Source organism: Zosterops lateralis (assembly GCF_965231275.1).
Source record: "Zosterops lateralis genome assembly, chromosome: 29".
In the NCBI taxonomy this organism is placed as follows: domain Eukaryota; kingdom Metazoa; phylum Chordata; class Aves; order Passeriformes; family Zosteropidae; genus Zosterops; species Zosterops lateralis.
The window spans coordinates 5,897,781-5,917,958 of record NC_139789.1 but is presented as its reverse complement, the minus strand read 5'-3'; the positions used below and the strand labels follow the sequence as shown (position 1 = coordinate 5,917,958).

At 54.3% G+C, this 20,178-nt stretch overlaps 1 protein-coding gene across 1 annotated transcript in view; it reads right to left on the bottom strand.

The window, feature by feature from the left end:
• PTPRS (protein tyrosine phosphatase receptor type S) overlaps positions 1–12,366 on the bottom strand; it is a 114,488-nt gene extending 102,122 nt beyond the window's left edge. The window contains exon 1 of the mRNA XM_083879766.1: positions 11,876–12,366. The gene's annotated coding sequence lies outside the window, so the exon portion shown is untranslated. The remainder of the gene's footprint in view (positions 1–11,875) is intronic.
• Positions 12,367–20,178: the final 7,812 nt, after the last annotated feature.

Genomic DNA, 20,178 nt, shown 5'->3' with positions numbered 1-20,178 from the left:
GGCTTGCAGGGCATTATTTAAAAATAATAAAACTGAGAATGCAAGAAGCAGCTCCCAGGACTCGGGGGAGAGGCACAGAGGGTGAAAGGCTCTGGAGCACCCACATTTCTTAAGAGCTTTAAGCTCCCCTGGGAGTCAAAGGGACTTAACCTAAGCCAATAAGATGCTTTTTGAAGATTTTGCCCCCCAGCAAAGTCCCATTTCAGAGGGTGCTGGACACCAAACTCCCCTTAAGCTGCTTTGGGCATCAGGGGATACAGGAGGAGGGGTTTGGTCCTGGGTGAGAAAGAGGGAAATGCTGCTGGAGGGCAGAGCCTGCACAGTGACAGGCACTGGGGTGGGCCAGAGCTGTGCAAGGCTTTCAATAAAACACAGAATGTTTTTTGGGGAGCCTAAAAATCCTGCTGCTCCAACCTGTCAGTGGCAGGGACACCTTCCTCCCCCAGCCCAGGCTGCCCAGAGCCCAGAACAGCCTCGAACACTCGCAGGGATGGGGAGTCCACGACCTCCCTGGGCAGCATTTTGCCATATGTCGCTTGTCCTCAGCCCCCACCGAGCTGGTAATTGAAACATTTGCTCTGCGTTTGGAAAAAAATCCAGGAGGGAGGGACCGTGAATTCATTTCAGGTTTGTTATGATGTGACAAGTTGGAAGAGGAAAAAAATCGCAAAAAAAATCGGCAAAAAAAAAATCGGCAAAAAAAAAAAAAAAAAAAAAAATCACACAAAAAAATCACCCCCCCAAAAAATCACCCAAAAGATCACCAAAAAAAAAAAAAAAAAAATCACCCCCCCAAAAAAAAAATCACCCAAAAAAATCACAAAAAAAAAAAAAAAAAAATCACCCCCCAAAAAATTACCCCCCCAAAAAAAATCACACACAAAAAAATCACCAAAAATAAATTAAAAAAAAAAAAGCACTTGGGCTTCTTTTCTGTTCCACCTGCCCGTGGAAAGGAGAAGGGCGATTTTAAAGGAATTCTCTGGAAAAAAAAATAAAAATAAATTCCACTCGGATCTAGGAGATGATTAAATATCTTCATTTCCAGCAGCTGCTGTGGGAGAATTGCTCCCATTAGACACATCAATGGGAGCAAACACCTCGCAGGCAGAGGGTGCACTCAGGGCTCTTCCTTCCAGCAGCACCGGCTCCGTTTGTGCTCAGTATTAACAGAGGTCAGTGGGTCACTTCATTTCCTCCCAGCAACCTCTTTAAAGAGAGAAAGGAAAGCTTTTAGCACAACCACCAGCTCATTTGTCACCTCCCCTGGGGAGGGCAGAGATGAAATTTGAATTCACTGCCCCACGATTCCAGTTTGCTGCTCTCCCTGTCCTTGGCAAGGCCAGCCTGGGCAGGGCTGGGACAGGGACCTGGCCCAGGAGCCCCCCAGGGACCCCCCAGTTGGGGCTGGGGGATGAGGAGGGGCCAAAGGGCAGAGCTGGAGCTCTGGGGCCCTGCACAGCCCCTGCCATGGGTCCACCACAGGGGGGTTTGGGCTCAGGGATGGAGCTCAGGGGTCACTTTGTCCATCAGGACTGACCCTCCCTGGGCACCAGGGCTCTGTCCAGCCCGGCCTGGGGCACTGCCAGGGCTGGGGCAGCCACACCAAGCTCCACCAGACCTCAAAAGATGCCCCCAAAAACAGCAATGAAGTGATGGAGCATTTCCATGTCAGTGCCTCCCTCCCCAGAGCTGCTGGACACAGTTTCTCTCTCCCCTGGGCTGGGATGCAGCTCCCCCAGGGCAGGCCGGGGGTCTGGCAAACACAGTCAGAGCACAGACCCCTCAGACTGGAGCGTGGCTGTTTATTCATCACCCACTCTCTTAGATCTTAAAAAAATATTTACAAGAAAGAGGCAGAGCATTATCTTCCGTGGGGAAACAAACGCAGATGGAGGGGGAAAAAAAAAAAAAGAGCTTTGATCAGGCCTGTCTCGGTCCTACTCGCTGCTTTTCATCCCCAGATCTCCAATTGCTTTAATATGACAGAATTATCCCTTTTTTACAACGTGGGGAACCAGAGGAAACGGCACACAGAGACAGATCCTTGATTGCACGAACACACTCAGAGCTTCTCTCTCTTCTCTTTTATTTTCCTCTGTGGCATTTCTGATCCTCCCAGGTGCGTGAAGTGCCCAGCAACAGGCACAAGGGGCATTTTGGGGCACATTTTGGGGCACATTTTGAGACACATTTTGGGGTTCCAAAAGCTGCTGCTCCGTGCCTTGGGGGTGATGGCACAGCAAGGGTTAAGCCGTTGGTCACTGCAGGAGAAAAGAGCCCGGAGAGGATGAGGAGGAGGAGGAGGAGGAAGAAGAGGGGGAGGAAGAAGAGGAGGAAGAGGAAGAAGAGGAAGAAGAGGAAGAAGAGGAAGAAGAGGAAGAAGAGGAAGAAGAGGAGGAAGAAGAGGAGGAAGAAGAGGAGGAAGAAGAAGAGGAGGAAGAAGAGGAAGAGGAGGAAGAGGAGGAAGAGGAGGAGGAAGAGGAAGAGGAGGAAGAGGAGGAAGAGGAGGAAGAGGAGGAAGAGGAGGAAGAGGAGGAAGAGGAAGAGAGGAGGAAGAGGAGGAAGAGGAGGAGGAAGAGGAAGAGGAGGAAGAAGAGGAAGAGGAGGAAGAGGAGGAAGAAGAGGAAGAAGAAGAGGAAGAAGAGGCACAGCTCCCCTGGCCCTGCTGAGCCCATCCACGCCCTGGGGGGCTGCAGCCACAGCCCAGAGAGGACCCCAAAGGACCTGGAGGGACCCTGCTGAAAGTCCAGATGGAGCAGAAATCCCAGGAGCCTCCTCCTGGAGCAGGGCTGGGCTGGGCTGGGCTGGGCTGGGCTGGGCTGGGCTCCCCTCCAGGGTGCCCAAAGGGAAGGATGTGCCCCAGGCCCTCAGTCCCCATCCCCTTCCCCTGTTTGTGTGGCCCCCACACCAGCACAGCCCCTCCCTCAGCCCTCCCCAGCAAACCCCAGGCACCTCAGTCAGCCAAATTGCCTTGTGGTTCAGGGCAACGCTTCACGTTTCTCTCTCCCTGCCTCTGAGCTTTATTTATTTATTTAGGAAGTCATTCATCATTAGCCCCGGTTTAGCTGCCTGACGGGCCGGAGCTCCTCGGGGCTCGGGCTGCAGTGCTGGCCACGGGCGGGTGGAGAATCATCCCTGAGCCACAGCCCAGGGCTCATCCCCAGCCCAGGCAGAGAACCAGCACCAGCTCCTGACAGAAATCACTGCCTGAACTACCAACATCCCCTCCCAGAGCATCACCACCAGCTCCTGACAGAAATCACTGCTCAAACCACCACCATCTCCTCCCAAAGAACCACCACCAGCAGCTCCTGACAGAGTGCACTGCCCAAACCACCAGCATCCCCTCCCAAAGAACCACCAACATCAGCTCCTGACAGAAATCACTGCTCAATCCACCACCATCTCCTCCCAAAGAACCACCACCAGCTCCTGACAGAGAGCACTGCCCAAACCACCACCACCAGCTCCTGACAGAGAGAATTACCCAAACCACCACCACCAGCTCCTGACAGAATCACTGCCAGAACCATGATCGCCAGCTTCTGACAGAAATCAAAAGCAAAAAAAAAAAACAAATGTCAGGAAATAAAAGTAGCTGAGCAAACACGCAAAGTTTCTCCTAATGGCTGTTTGATGGTAAATGGAAATCGTTGTGGAGAAGCTGATGATGAGCTGTTTGCTCTCCTCAGAGCCCCTGGAAGAGGCTGGGCTGAGCCCCAGCGAGGGGCTGCAGGGGCTGGAGGGCCTGGAGGGGCTGCAGGGCCTGGAGGGGCTGGAAGGGCTGCAGGGGCTGGAAGGGCTGAAGGGGCTGCAGGGGCTGGAGGGGCTGCAGGGCCTGGAGGGGCTGGAAGGCCTGGAGGGGCTGGAGGGGCTGCAGGGGCTGCAGAGGCTGGAGGGGCAGCAGGGCCTGGAGGGGCTGCAGGGGCTGCAGGGGCTGGAGGGGCTGGAAGGCCTGGAGGGGCTGGAGGGGCTGCAGGGGCTGGAGGGGCAGCAGGGCCTGGAGGGGCTGCAGGGGCTGGAGGGGCTGGAAGGGCTGCAGGGGCTGCAGGGGATGCAGGGGATGCAGGGGCTGCAGGGCCTGGAGGGGCTGCAGGGGCTGCAGGGGCTGCAGGCAAATCCCGCAGGCGAGGCCGGGCTGCTGAGCCGCGCTAAGAAGGATCAAGAGGCTTGTCTTGCTTTTGTCCCCGGCGCGGAGCTGGATCCATCCCTGCGGCTCGCGGCTCGCTGATTAGTGACCAGCCAGGAGAGCTAATCAAGGTCATTAGGGGACTCTGTGTCCCCCCTGCTGCCTGTGGGGCTCAGGGCAGTGGGGCTCCCACAGGACCAGCACTGCTGACTCCTGTCCACTCCAGGATCCCAGTGCCAGCTCAGGGGGAGCCCCTGGGATGTCATTCCTGGGCCTCCCCTTTGGGGCTCACCCCGCCTTCCCTTCCAGCATCCATCCCTTCCCCTCCAGCATCCATCCTGCCTTCAGCTCTTCCTGCCTTCCCCTCCAGCATCCATCCCTCCCCTTCAGCTCATCCATCCCCTCCTCTCCAGCATCCATCCCTTCCCCCTCACATCCATCCCTTTCCCTTCACATCCATCCCCTCCTCTCCAGCATCCATCCCCATCCCCTCCCCATGAGCTCCAGCCCTGCCAGCCCAACCCAGGGGGTTAAATTCCACAAAGAGGATTTGGTTTTGAGCTTGCAAGACAGAAGATGAGCAAATCCCTTCCCCTGCTCTGGCAGGAATCCCGTGTCTCAGACCCACCAGCCAGGGGAGATTAGGAAAGGAGGAGAGAAAGCAAAAGCCCCCATCCATCACTTGCTGTCGTGATCTCATCTGAGTTTCAGAGCTAAGCTGGGAGGATGCTGGGTCAGTGCTCGGGCTGGTGGAGCCCTGCAGACCAGCAGACACCAGGACAGACTGGGCAGGGCCTGCCCAAGGTCAGCACTGGGGTCAGGGAGCCACGTCCACACTCTCTTCTTGCTTTTCCCTCCGATTTAATTCCGGGCTGTCGGTCTGGGGAAGCCTCTGGCTCTTGTCACATCCTTGCAGAGAGCCCCAGCTGCAGCAGGTGCCTCCAGGAATTCACCCTCACACATCCACTGCAGCCCCACAAACCCCACTGAGGTGCAGCAGCCCCCAGAGGGGACAGGCCAGGGGCTTTCAGGGCGAGCAGCTCGGCCAGGGCAGGGCTCTGCTGCCATTTCCATCTTCTGTACAAGGTGCAAAACCAAGAGGCAGAAAACTGGGAGTAACACCATCCTCACAGAGCTCCAGCCCCTGCCTGGCAGCCTGCTCTCATCTCACCCAGCCAGTTTGCTCCTGCTGGATCTGGGATTCCTCCTTTTCTGCTCTGAGCAGCTGCAGGTCCAGATATCCCAGCCCAGAGGTGGCTGCTCCCAGTGACTGGGACACAGCAGCCCCTGCACAGCCCAGGAACAGCCCAGGAACAGCCCAGGAACACCAGGCACAGCCCAGGCACAGCCCAGGAACACCAGGAACAGCCCAGGCACAGCCCAGGAACACCAGGAACAGCCCAGGAACAGCCCAGGAACACCAGGAACAGCCCAGGCAGAGCCCAAGAACACCAGGCACAGCCCTGGAACACCAGGCACAGCCCAGGCACAGCCCAGGCACAGCCCAGGAACACCAGGCACAGCCCAGGAACACCAGGCACAGCCCCGGCACAGCCCAGGAACACCAGGCACGCAGCAGAGGCGCCTTAAAACATTTATAAGCATTTGGAGGTTGATCCCATCCCTGCTGGAGCCAGGCTGCAGGAAAAGGAGCTCGTGGGAGCACCACGGGAGAACCTTCCCATTACCCACCATCCAGAGAGCCTCCACCTGCTTTGGCACGTCGTTTTCTGTTTTACTTTAAACCACCATAAGGGCTTTTTCTGACAAGCTGCTGAGATCATCTCGGTGTCTTTGCAGCAGTCAATCACCAGAAGGATCAGGCAGGGAGATTTTTCTGAGGCTGGCGGAGCGTTCCCGGCGATGTTTTTTTTGCAGTGCCATGAATTAAACATGCAATAATATTTCCTGGGCAGGTGAGGAGGATGCACAGGCTGTGCCTGGCCAGGGAGGAGGGTGCTGGGTGCCCTCCATGTCCAGCAGGGCAGGGCAGGGCAGAGAATTTCCTCACTGCAGCAGATTCTTCTCCTCTTGTTCACCAGGAGCTCCCCTGAGCCAGACCTGAGCCAGACCTCAACCAGACCCTGAACCAGACCTGAGCCAGACCTGAGCCAGACCCTGAGCCAAACCTGAGCCAATCCTGAGCCAGACCTGAGCCAGACCCTGAACCAGACCTGAGCCAGACCTGAGCCAGACCCTGAACCAGACCTGAAACAAACCTGAGCCAGACCTGAGCCAGACCCTGAGCCAAATCCTGAGCCAGACCTGAGCCAAACTCTGAACCAGACCCTGAGCCAGACCTGAGCCAGACCTGAGCCAAACTCTGAGCCAGACCTGAGCCAGACCTGAGCCAGACCTGAGCCAGACCTGAGCCAAACTCTGAGCCAGACCTGAGCCAGACCTGAGCCAGACCTGAGCCAGACCCTGAGCCAGACCTGAGCCAGACCCTGAACCAGACCTGAGCCAGACCCTGAACCAGACCCTGAACCAGACCCTGAACCAGACCTGAGCCAGACCTGAGCCTGACCTGAGCCAGACCCTGAACCAGACCCTGAACCAGACCTGAGCCAGACCTGAGCCTGACCTGAGCCAGACCTGAACCAGACCCTGAACCAGACCCTGAACCAGACCTGAGCCAGACCCTGAGCCAGACTCTTAACCAGACCTGAGCCAGACCTGAGCCAGACCTGAGCCAGACCCTGAGCCAGACCCTGATCCAGCTCTCAGGAGTGACTGGCCCATCCTCAGGGCTCTGAGCCAAGCAGGAACAGCTCCAACAACAAATCTCTCCCTCGGACACGCAGAAACCTCCATATTGCAGAAAATGCCTTTATTGTCACTGCACCATCTGGAGCCGCCAGGAAATGCAACTTTTTTTTTTTGTCCCCATCAATTAGCAAAGGGAGAAATCTGCTGTGCCCTGAAAGGCAAAACTTCCAGGGGAGAAGATTTGGGTGAGTGGGAGCTGAGCCACCCAAACACCTTTGGGATTTACAACACCCCGAACCCAACTCTGCTTTTGGGGGCTGGCCCAGAGTGCCCCCCTCAGAATCCCAGAGTGGTTTGGGTTGGAAGGGACCTCAAAGATCCTCTTGTTCCCATCCCAACACCTTCGTCTGGAAGGTGGAACCAGCTCAGACCTGCTGGCAGCTCTTGGGGGTTCCCACCTTGAGGGGGAACAAGAGTTTTCTGTGGTTAAATTTCCTCAGACCAGAAGAGATGAAAAGCCTCCATTCCATCCCTTTCCAGCAGGACCTGGGCAGGCTGTGCCTGGTCCAGAGGGGGGCTCAGAGCATCCCCCAGAGGGACAGGACATTGCTGCTGCCCCTGGGAGGGGCTGAGGCAGCAGAGGGGCCAAGGCAGGGAGCAGGGAGCAGCCCAGGGATGGGGACACCACCACTGCAGGATTTTGGGAGGGCCAGGCACGGATCTGCCTCCAAACACACGGCGCTGCCTCGGGCCGGAGAGAGGCACTGATTGACCTCCCACCCTCCCTTCTGTCGGTGCTTTCTGCGCTTTTACAACCTCCCTAAACGGTTCATTTATCCTGAGTGAATTCCTGCTGCATCCTGCCCGTCAGGCAGCTCTGAGCCCCTCGCTGGGGTGGGGGCAAAGCTGCTGCAGGTTCAGGGACTGACCCAGCACGGGGAGGAAAACAGGGGGTGGGGGGAGCCCCAAACTACTCCTGCTGAAAGAATATTATTGAGAAACATCTTAAATCCCTCAACTCCAGGGCTGTTTATTGGGCTGAGTTAAGCCCAGGCCCTGCAGGTGACACCTCAGCCAGGGCCTGGCAGGGGTCAGTGATTCCAGCAACAAGGACACCAATTAAAGCTTTTAACGATGCCAGGCCAGGACCTTGCAGAGCCCTGAGCAGCCTCTGCCCAGAGCTCTCTCTCTCTCTGCTCATAACCCTGTGCTGTGCCCAGCCGGGGCTGCTGGGCTGCCTGAAATATTTATGGCAATGCTGGATTGCTGCTTTCCCCCCTTCCATAACACAGCCCAGTCTCCTCCCAGGGCCTCCCAGAGCATCAGCACGTCCCTGGAGCAGCGAGGCAGGGTGCCAGGGAGGGATTTTATTTTGTTTTTAAAGCCTTTCCCCCACACACACACACAGCCCTTTCCCACTACAGCCTCGGCTCGAGCTCTCTCGTTAATCTAATTGTTCTCCTAATGAAGATCTGCGATTCCTCAAACATTAATTACCAACGGCAGCAGCGGCAGCAGCAGCAGCTGTGGAACAAGAGCTCCCTGTTCCTAATAATACGCTTCACACTTTCTCCTGCCACAGCTCAATTTAGCTTTGCGTGATTTGGCTGGGGGCAGATAAATAATATTCCAGCTCCGGGGGCTCAGCAGACAAACCCAGGAGGAGGCAAAGCTCTCCCCCGCGCCCTGGAGCGTGGCAGGTCCTCAGCTGGGGCTAAAATTCCCTGTTCAATCCCACCTGCAGCTCTGTCCCCACCATCCCCACCCTGCAGCTCTGGGCAGGAGCAGCCTGGACCCTGCCAGGGAGGAGGGAGAGGTGCTCCATCCCCATCCTTATCCCATCCCCATCCTATCCCCATCCTCATCCCATTATCCCCATCTCATCCCCATCCCATCCCCATCCCATCCCATCCTCATCCTCATCCCCATCCCATTCCATCCCATCCCCATCCTTATCCTCATCCTCATCCTCATCCCCATCCCATCCCATCCCCATCCTTATCCTCATCCCCATCATCCCCATTCCCATTATCCCCATCCTCATCCCATTATCCCCATCCCATCCCCATCCCCATTATCCTCATCCCCATTCCATTATCCCCATCCCCATCCCCATCCCCATCCCATCCTCATCCTCATCCCCATCCCCATCATCCCCATCCTCATCCCATTATCCCCATCCCATCCCCATCTCCATTATCCTCATCCCACCCCATCTTATCCCCATCCCCATCCCCATCCCATCCCCATCCCATCCTCATCCTCATCCTCATCCCCATCATCCCCACCCCCATTCCCATTATCCCATCCCATCCCTGCCCATGCTGAGCACCAGCAGCACAAATAAACCACTGAGGAGGGGCAGAGAAGGAGCAAAGAGCAGAGGACGGACACCAGGAGTGAGCCAGGGGATGGAGGAGGAGGAGGAGAGAGGAGGGAGATGCTCCAGCCGTGGTTTTGTTTCCCTGGCAGTAAAATGGAAAAGAAACAAAAGGGAAGGTTGGTGGGCACGGTGAGAGCCAGGCAGGACCAAAGCTGGGGCTGCCCCAGCCATGGCAGTGCCCAAGGAAGCAAAAGGGAAGGTTGGTGGGCACAGTGAGAGTCAGGCAGGACCAAAGCTGTGCCTGCCCCAGCCCTGGCCAGGCTTTTGGGACACCCTGGGCCAGCAGGAATTGTCCCTGCCCATGGCAGGGGATGGAATGGGACAGGCTCTGATGTCCTGCCAACACAAACCACTCTGTGATCTCAGGATTTTGGGGGGTGGCTGATCCCTTCCCCAGCCCTGCTCCGCCGTGATCCACAACACAGGAATGGAAAAACACCTCTCACGTTCACTGAGGTCAAACCCTCCCCAGCCCAAGGGTGTGCGGGGGAGCCGTGCCCAGGCAGGGAGGGCAGAGCTGCCAGGCAGGTCCCACCTCACTAAAAAAGAGGCTCAGAACGGGCTGGGAGAAGCAGCTGGAAGGGCTGGAGGAGCCAGGAAAGGCTGTGGCTGCCCCCCCTCTGTGCCAGCACTGAGCAGCCAAAAATACACAAGGGGAACAAAACAATGCGCACACAACACACAGAGAGAGAAAAAAAAAAGCCCACAAGAGTTTTCAATGACAAAAGCAAACAAATAGATTTGTGAATAAATATTGATTTGACAGGAAGTGAGACGAACCCTTCCAAAAACACTGGCTGGCAGCGGGTCCCCCTCTCTCCCAGCACAATGAACAGTCATCATTTCCTGGGTGCCTTTTGCAGCTTCAGCTGCTTTGGGTGGTTTGGGTTTGTGGGGGTTTCTGCTCTCCCCCGTGCCTGGAACACCTTGAGAGATCTCAAGTGATAAATGCACAGCCTAAGGAGCCTGTGCTGGGCAAAGTGAGCAAAAAAACCCCCACTAATTCACCCTAAAACCTCTGCAGAGGTGGCCACAATTCCCTCCAGCCCTGCAGGCTCAGCTTGGTCTAAAGGAGTTACCCCAAAGCTCGGGGCTGAGTCAGAGCCAGAGGGCAGTGGGATGGTGCTTCACCCCCTTCCCCCTGACCACAAACACACCCTGATCCTCCCCAGACACACTCACGGGCCTTTCATCCCGGGAAAACCCCCACAGCTCTGCTGCTTTGCAAAAATTAATTAATTCCCCTGCCCGTGCGGGGAATTTCGGGACTCGGTTCCCACTACAAAGGAGGTGAGGCCAGGGGAGATGATGGGGGGGAGAGATGGGTGAAAGAAAGAGTTGGGTGGGAGAGTTGGGTGGGAGAAATGGGCTCTGGGTCCTCCATTGCAGCCCTGGGATGGTTTGGGGAATCCCAAACTCGGGGCTCAGCCCTTCCCCTGCCGTGCAGAACCCTCTGTACCCCACCAGTGAATGTCCTGCTGAGCCCACCTTGCCCCCTGCAGCCCCCCCAGAGCCACAGTGGGGCAGGACAAAGCCCCAAGAGCAGCACTGCTCGTGTTTGGGGATTTCTCTACTCAATTCCCAGCCTGGCTCTGCTTATGGAACCCAACTGGGGGATCAGGGGGGGCAGATTTCACCTGATTCACCCCAAAACCACCTCAGAGGATTTGAGAGAATCCAACTGGGGGATCAAGGAGGGCAGATTTCACCTGATTCATCCCTAGAACATCATGTCGGGGGGATGTCAGGGAATCCAACTGGAGGATCAAGGTGGTAAATTTCCCCTGATTCACCCCCAGAACCACCTCAGGGGGATTTCAGGGAATCCAACTGGAGGGATCAGGGTGCCAATTTTCCCCTGATTCACCCCAAAACCAGCATCTCAAAGGGATTTCAGGTCACTGCACACCTCTGGAGGTTCACCCTGGCCAAGGTAAGGAGATGCTGCACCCCAGAGCTCCCCAGGCAGACACATGAACACCTCAGCATGGATCCTGCACGCCTCCAAAATAATAAAATAAAACTAAAAAAAAAAGGTTTTTCTTTGTTCAGCTCCCTCCCAGAGCACAGAAACCCCAGCGCCGTGAGGGGCCGGTGACGCCGCTCGCTCTCGCGGATTTTTCCTGCTCATTTCGTTTTCAATGAGTGAATTAGCAGGCAGCCAGCTGACTCTGAACATCCCCTTATCTCCTGCGCCGAGCTCGCTGCCGAGGATTTGCATAATTTTAATCTTTCCCACCAATGAGCGTGAAAAAATTAGTTGGTTTTTTTTTTTTTTTTTCCCCACTATTTTATCTCCTGTTTGTGTTCAATAAACAGAGCTGGCGGCTTTGCTCCGTGTGTTTGTGCTGGGGAGGGTGAGGAGGAGGAGGAAAGAGGAGGAAGGAGGAGGAGGAAACCCCCATCTCCAGCTCCCAGATGTGTGGAGGGTTAAACAGGAGGAGGGAGGTTTGGGGAAAGCTCTGAAAAAAAAAATAAAAAACTGCTCCACAAAGTGCAGCTGGAGATGGGTTTGAAGCCCAAATTTCTTCATCCAACCCCAGTTGTTTTCTCCAGGGTCCCTCTCCCATCTCCCAGCTCCAGATGTTGGGTTTCCTCCCATCATCCAGAGCTTGGATTTCCCTCTCGAGCAAAGAGTTTTCTGGACTCACCCCAAGCTCAGGCTGCAGATCCCGGGAATTTCAGGGCTCCAGGGATGGGGTGGGAAGGGCTGGAACTGTGAAAGTCCCACCTGGAGGAGGCTCCTTGTGCAATCACAGGGAACCATCAAATGTGGGGACAGAGGGAACTGCCAACGCAGAGCTCTGGGGTTTTTTTGTGTTTTTTTTTTTTTTTTTTTTTTTTTTTTTAATTTATTTATTTATTTATTTATTTATTTTAATTAAATGCTTTTAAAAGAAAAGCACACCCCCAATGTTAAGCTTGTCTTGCATTAAAATAAGGCGCTGAAAAGGAAATGGTTCAGCCTCACTCTTTGTGCTGCAGAGCAGGAACAGCATTTTGGGCAGCACAGAGAGGCAAGAAATGGACACTGAGGAAACACATCCTACACCGTGCACCTCTGGATTGCAGCTGGAAATCGAGGAAAAGGAAACGCAGAGACAACTGGGGCTCTCCTTGCAGGTTCCCCACTCCTGAGCAGGGCGGAAGGCACGAAGGTGGAAACACTTTTTAAATGTCTTTCCCCCCTGAGGAGCCGAGGGCAGGTCAGGGCACAGCCCAGCCAAAGGCACATCCCCACATTCCCCACAAAACCTGGACTGCTGTGCCCAGGTGCTGCAGAATGTGGAATATGTAAAATTTTCATAAATAACAATCTTCTTTGATGTTTGGTCTTTGTAGACCTCCAAGCCTAATCAACAAAAAAGGAAGATTTAATCCACGAAAGAGAGCAGCAAACAAGCTCTAAGTGATATCCAGGTGTCAGAAAAGCAAATTACTTGTTGGTAGAATTGTTAAAGTTTAGGGCTGGACATGCTCCTGATGATCTCAGACCTAGAGGGAGGTTAACAAAGCTGGGAGAGAAGGATGCGCCAGTGATAATGGAGGCAAAGAATGCAGAATTTACAGGCCACAAGGACACCTGGCAGGACTCCAAAGATAAGGAAGGAACTAATAAAGCCAAGTCAGCAATTGTGCTGAAATCAGCTCCGAGTCAGGCAATTCCAGCAGGGGCAGATCCACCACCACCATTTTTGTGGACGGCACAGGGAGGGCCCAAGGGTGGGTTTGCCCCCAAAAACAAGGGGTTAATGGCAGTGGGGTGAGCCACAGGGCTGGTCCCCACCTTTGCAGGGCTGTGGGTCCCCCATGGAGGGAGAGGAGGGGGTGTCAGGAGCCCTGGGGTGCAATATTGGGGTGATATTGGGGCAATTTCCCCTGTCCCTGCACCTCTCCCCTGTCCCTGCACCTCTCCCCCTGTCCCTGCACCTCTCCCCTGTCCCTGCACCTCTCCCCCTGTCCCTGCACCTCTCCCCCTGTCCCTGCACCTCTCCCCCCTGTCCCTGCACCTCTCCCCCTCTCCCTGCACCTCTCCCCCCTGTCCCTGCACCTCTCCCCCTGTCCCTGCACCTCTCCCCCCTGTCCCTGCACCTCTCCCCTGTCCCTGCACCTCTCCCCCTGTCCCTGCACTCCCCCCTGACCCTGCACCTCTCCCCCCTGTCCCTGCACTCCCCCTGTCCCTGCACCTCTCCCCTGTCCCTGCACCTCTCCCCCTGTCCCTGCACCTCTCCCCCTGACCCTGCACCTCCCCCCTGTCCCTGCACCTCTCCCCCTGTCCCTGCACCTCTCCCCCTGTCCCTGCACTCCCCCCTGTCCCTGCACCTCTCCCCCTGTCCCTGCACCTCTCCCCCTGACCCTGCACCTCCCCCCTGTCCCTGCACCTCTCCCCCTGTCCCTGCACCTGTCCCCTGTCCCTGCACCTCTCCCCTGTCCCTGCACCTCTCCCCCCTGTCCCTGCACTCCCCCCTGTCCCTGCACCTCTCCCCCCTGTCCCTGCACTCCCCCCTGTCCCTGCACCTCTCCCCCTGTCCCTGCACCTCTCCCCCTGACCCTGCACCTCTCCCCCTGTCCCTGCACCTCTCCCCTGTGTCCCTGCACCTCTCCCCTGTCCCTGCACCTCTCCCCCTGTCCCTGCACCTCTCCCCCTGACCCTGCACCTCTCCCCCTGTCCCTGCACCTCTCCCCTGTGTCCCTGCACCTCTCCCCCTGTCCCTGCACCTCTCCCCTGTCCCTGCACCTCTCCCCCTGTCCCTGCACCTCTCCCCTGTCCCTGCACTCCCAGAGGTGCCATCACCTCCCCTGGCTGCTCTATTTATGAACCATATCATTTTCCTAAACCAAAAACATAATTAAAGAGTCCAAGTGCCTTGGGATGGAGACCTCTCTGCTGCCACCACTTTTATCTTCTCTAAAAATACCCCGAGCCAGAGAGGAGGAGGAGGAGGAGCAGCCCAGTTGTGCTGGGTGTCCTGTGAGGGAAATGCACCTCAACAATCCCACCTTGGCCCAGGAAGGGGCTGCCCCAAGGGGAACCAGCTCCCAGGGGTCACCTGTGCTTAATTCAGATTTAACTCCTCATGCTTCTTTCTCTGACCGATTTTAAAGCCTCGGGTGGACAGACTGATTGAGAATTAAGGGACCTGTGATGATCCCTGCTCTCCCAGCAGAACCAATCTGGGGTTGCGCCCAGTTTGTTCCAAGATAAATCCAGCTCTGATGGAAAGGGAAATGGAAATTTGCACAGGGGAATTTCAAACCCCCAAAGACTCTTCCCTGGAAAACAACAAACCGAGCTGTGGCTGCAGCACAGCCCCGGGAGGAATTGAGGATTCAGGGACTTTTCCAGCCAGGGCATTTCCCAGGTGCAGGAGGAGGAGGAGGAGGTGATTCCACAAGTCCTGGACACAACCTGATGTTTCTGCAGCCACCCCCAGCCCAGGGGCCCCGGGCACAGCTCTGGGGTGACAGAAACCTGGCCCAGAGACAGGGCTGGGCACAGGGGGAACCCCAGGGCTCTGCACACCCACATCCCCTGCCCTGGGCACAGCTCTGGGGTGACAGAAACAGGGCTGGGCACAGGGAGGACCCCAGGGCTCTGCACACCCACATCCCCAGCCCTGCTCCAGGCACAGCTCTGGGTGACAGAAACCTGGCCCAGAGACAGGGCTGGGCACAGGGGGAACCCCAGGGCTCTGCACACCCACATCCCCCTGGCTCCCCACACCCTGCTGGGCTTTGGCAGCTCATGGTGGGATGGGCTGGGCTGGAGGGACCTTAAATCAACCTTGTCCAGCCCCAGCCCAGGGCGCCCAGGGCTGCCTTGGACACTCGAGGGATGGGGCACAAAGGCAGCACAGAGGAGCTGGAGCTGGAGCTGGAGGCAAGGGAGAAGAGGGAGATGCTGAAGCCGGGAAATTTGGGGGCTGAGAGATTTGGGGGGCCGGGAGCCCCCCGCAAAGGGCCCGGGGGAGGCGGAGGGACGGGAACAATAACACGGAGCAGAGAGAGGGGGGGAAAAAAAGAAGCAAAACCCAAGTGTGAAACAGCCCCGGGGAGAGTCACCGGCCCAGACCTGCTGTAATTACACTCCCACTGCTGGGTACAAAGCTCTTGGCTTGGCCCTCTCATAGAGCTGGAAGAAGGAAGGTGAAAGAAATATTAAATTTAAAAAAAAAATATATCCCGAAGGGTCAAAACAAGCTTTTAAGTTGTCAGCTAACAAGTTCAAACAGGACTGCAGGCACTGCTTTCCTTTGCTTGCAGGGAGAGACACCCAGAGCAGTCACTGAGCTTGAGTCCTCCAGGCCTTGGCAGTTTGTGTGACAGCCAGAAAAATCAAGGGAAAGGTATCGGCAATTAAGGGCAAAACCTCTCCAGGCAGGAGCAGCAGCCTGGACACGGTGCCCCAGCCCAGCCCAGCCCATCTCCCCACGGCCTGGGACAAACCCTGAGCTTTCCCCATCCTGCCTGCGGCAGACCCTGAGCTTTCCCCATCCTGCCTGCGGCAGACCCTGAGCTTTCCCCATCCTGCCTGGGGCAGACCCTGAGCTTTCCCCATCCTGCCTGCGGCAGACCCTGAGCTTTCCCCATCCTGCCTGGGGCAGACCCTGAGCTTTCCACATCCTGCCCTGGGACTGAGCCCTTCATGGCCCTCCCTGACAGTGTGAGCAGCACCCTGACCCTGCCAGGACTGACCACCCATAATGACCCTGCCAGGACTGACCACTGTGACCCTGCCAGGACTGACCACCCTGACTGACCCTGCCAGGACTGACCACTGTGACCTGCCAGGACTGACCACCCTGAATGACCCTGCCAGGACTGACCCAGAGCACAGAGCACAACTGGCCCATTCCCTCTGCCCTGTTCTCTTTCTCTCTGCAAATTGTTCATCCAAATCCCCAAGAAAAAACAGTTATTTAAGAGTCCCTGCTCCCTGCACACCCAGGGCTGGCCCAGCTTTAGCCTGAGCCTGTTTGAGCATCACCCAACAGCCAAAGCACACACGGAGCTCCCGTGGGAGGGAAGGAAAAGCCAAGGGACCCCACAGGTTCTGCCCTCACTTGTTAATTTACAGGAAAATCCAAGTCTGCTTTGGTGTAACCTCCTCCTGAGGCTGCTCAGCCCATACGTGGCCTCCGAGGAACCAGTGAGCACCTGAAGGAGAATAAAAACCAGCACCCACAGAGCTTCTGGTGCTTATTTCAGTAAATTCACACCTTCCTCAGCTCCCCTTGGCTTTGTGTGCCAGGTCTGTTCCCCTTCAATTCCACCCCAGCGCTGCTGCTGGAACCAGCGGCAGAAAACTTCCTAAAAAAATTCCTAAAAAAGTCCCTTTTATTGCCTGAAGCATTTGCTGCCTTCCCTCTGCTGCCTTGGGGGTGTCCTGATGGGGCCAGCACAGGCTGGAGGCTCCTCTGCCCTGGATTTTGAGGCTGTTCCATGAGCCCCAAGGAAATCCTCCCCACTCAGAGGCTGATGGATCCACCTGGGGGCCCAAAGGGGTCTGGGGGAGCCTCTGGGGGAGCCCTGGAGGTGCTGAGCCCCTGCCCTGCCCCAGCAGACCCTCAGAGGGGTCACTGCTCTGCTTTAAAGGTTGGGATGGGTTTTTTACAGGCCTGTCCTTGGTGGAGCTCTGGGGACACATTTGCCCCCCAGCCCACGACAAAGCTGATTTTCAGGTTCTGGAGTGATCAGAGAAATGGTCCAATGAGGACTTTTTTTTTTTCTGTGTTTTTCTTTTTGGCTTCTCACACGATATTTACAAGGGAGGAAAGGTGTCTGAAGCAGCGGCTCAAAAAAACACGAGCATTTCTGTAAATCCTCCTCCCACTTCCAAGATTGTATCAACAAAAGAAAAGAGGAGGCAGGAAAAATAAAACAAAACAAAAAAAAAAACCAAACCAACATAAATAGGAGTTTCACATTGACAGAATCTCTTTGAACAACTTTCAAAGGGCTCCACTACCTGTTCTCCCATTTGATTTTGTTTTTTTTTATTCAGAATATCTACAGAGTGTTCCTCCACACACCTGAGGAATTCACCAGCTCAGGTCCCTTTCCTGAGCTGTTCCTTGCACAAATCACTGGGATCAGCAGCTCCTCTGATCCTGCCCAGGCCGGGGCTGTCCCAGGGTCTGTTTTGAGGTTTTCTCAGTCCCCAAATCCCATCACAGGCAGATTGCAGAGACTGGGGAAAAAAATCACCCCTTAAATCAGCCAAAGAATTTGTGCACCAGCGAAGTCAGGAAATCATTTCTTAGCCCAAATCTGAGCCGTGAATTTCCCACCCAGCCTTTGTGGGGCAGGGGGCTGCTCCTGCTCACAGCTCCTGGCAGCTGCAGCTCCCCAAAGCAAATTCCAGGGCCGAGGTTGATGCAATGCCTGCAGACATCCCTCCCCATCCTTCATATCAGAAAATAAAATTAAAAATCAACCTGCATGAGAGAGGCAGCCCAGGGACCCGCTCAGCCAACGACAGTCAAATCCAGGGGACAATCAAGTTTTGGGTTATGATGGGAAGGAAGAGCTGCATCTCCACGAGCACAAACCGTAAATAAACCGGGAATAAATCCCGTGGAGGTGGTGACAGCAGCTCACAGACAGATCTTTACAAATTGCCTTTTGCAAGGAAATGCCATTAGATCGGGGTTTATGGGCCGCCCTGAGATGGGCAGAGCTGTAAATATTGCCAGGGCAAAGGCAAAGCCACGGGGAATTCTCGGTGCCAGCAGCAGGGCGAGGTGGGGAGGAGGATCCAGCAGTGCCAGGCAGTGGGAGCTCTGCTGGACAAGGACATTTTCCATTTTCCATTTTCCATTTTCCATTTTCCATTTTCCATTTTCCATTTTTCATTTTCCATTTTCCACTTTACACCACGAGAATAAATCCCCACTTTACCCTTCCCATGGCTAAGAATTGCCCAAATCCCTCTGCCTCAGTTTCCTCCCACGAAACTCCACGAGCAGAGGATGCTGAAGAGCTTTTTAACACCCCCGAGTATCTCATCCGCTGAAGATGATTAAGTGCCTTAAAGATCTCTGAAGGAGCCGCTATAGGAAGGCATTAATTTAAATATCTAGTGGCACAGAACATAATGCCAGGCAGATTTTTCCCCTTTTCCATTCTTTTATAACAGCTTAATAATCCTCAAAACGCTTTCATTGTTAATACTCCTGTTGTGTGTTTTATTAGGGCCTTTTTAAAATTGTAAAATAAGGTAAACACTCCGCATTTGTCTAACACCTACCCGAGAGCTGCTCAGAAATAATTACCTAATCTTCAAAAATACTCGCAGAGAGCACCCAGTGCAGCCCCCGGCCCTGCTCAGCCCCAAAAATCCCACCCTGGGAGAGTTTTCCACCCGCTCTGGCAGCAGAGATGGATCAAGGCTGTGGCTGGAGATGTTCAGTTGGTAGAAAAATCTCAGTTTGAGATAGAAAAAAAAAAAACAACTAAACTTAACAAACAAACAGGTTTGGGTCTCTTGAGAGGGGAAAAAAAAAAAAGAAAAATGGAAAAAAAAAAAAAAAAAAAAAGTGAAGTTTTCTAAGGTCTACAGCGAAATCCACCCTCCCCTCCAAGAAAAGACACAGAAAGAGAAATGCAGCATCAGCCAGAGCTGCTGATGGAGAGGCCCCGGGGCAGAGTCAGTTATTGGAATTTTGTAACGTAAAGCATAAATTATTTATTATTATTATATATTTATTTTTTTTTCCCTAGAAAAAGAGAGGAACAAAGCCTCTCCCTCCTCAAAAGTCAACAACTGTGTGACATCATCTCTGCATTGTCTGGGTGTTTTATCACTGAGCAGATCCCAGCCCGGGGCAGGCACAGAACTGCAGGGCCACGCTTTCCAATTATCCCCTCCATTCTCGGGGAAATGATTTATTTATTTATTATTTATTTATTATTTATTTATTATTTATTTATTATTTATTTATTTATTGGCTCTTGGAGCTTCCCTTTCATTCATTCTCACTCCCGGTCCCGGCAGCGAGGGGCTCTCCAGGAGAGGAAATTTATTTGGGTTTTTTTTTTTATTCGTTTCTGCACCTTCCCGCTCTCCCCGCCAGCCTCTCCCTCCTCTCCCTCATCACTTTTAATTCAATAACTCGCGGGATAATTACTCCGTAATAACACCATTATCTGAACATTGGCTCGGCAGCTGTGATCCCGTTACAGCGAGGAGAGGAGGGGGAGAGGAGGATCCTCTGGGGACAGTGATGGGGACAGGGGCCAAAATATCCCCCCTGAGCCCCCCTGGGGCTGTGCCTGCAGGGTACACTCAGTTATTGGAGTTTTGTAATGTAAAGCGTAAATTATTTATTATTATTATTATTATTTCCTAGAAAAAGAGAGGAACAAAGCATCTCCCTCCTCAAATTTAACAACTGTGCGACATCATCTCCGCATTGTCTGGGTGTTTTATCGCTGAGCAGATCCCACCCCGGGGCAGGCACAGAACCGTGTGTCTAGTTTTAGTTTTAGTTTTAGTTTTAATTTCAGTTTTAGTTTTAGTTTTAATTTTAGTTTTAGTTTTAGTTTTAGTTTAGTTTTAGTTTTAATTTTAGTTTTGATTTCAGTTTTAGTTTTAGTTTTAGTTCTAGTTTTAGTTTTAGTTTTAATTTCAGTTTTAGTTTTAGTTTTAGTTTTAGTTTCAGTTTTAGTTCTAGTTTTAGTTTTAGTTTTAGTCTCTGCTGCTCCAGCCCCCCCATTTCATTCCCGTCCTCTCCTGGGGGTCTGGGAGGGGCTGCAGGGACACAGGGGCTGCTCAATGCGGCTCTGCAGTGCTGGGGAAGGGGTTTAAACCCACTGTGAGCCTCCCAAAACCTCCTGGAGTCAGGGAAAGGCACTGAAAACAAACAGGGGCAGGCAAAACTGAAATCAGGGACAGGCAAAACTGAAATCAGGGACAGGCAAAATTGAAATCAGGGACAGGCAAAACTGAAAT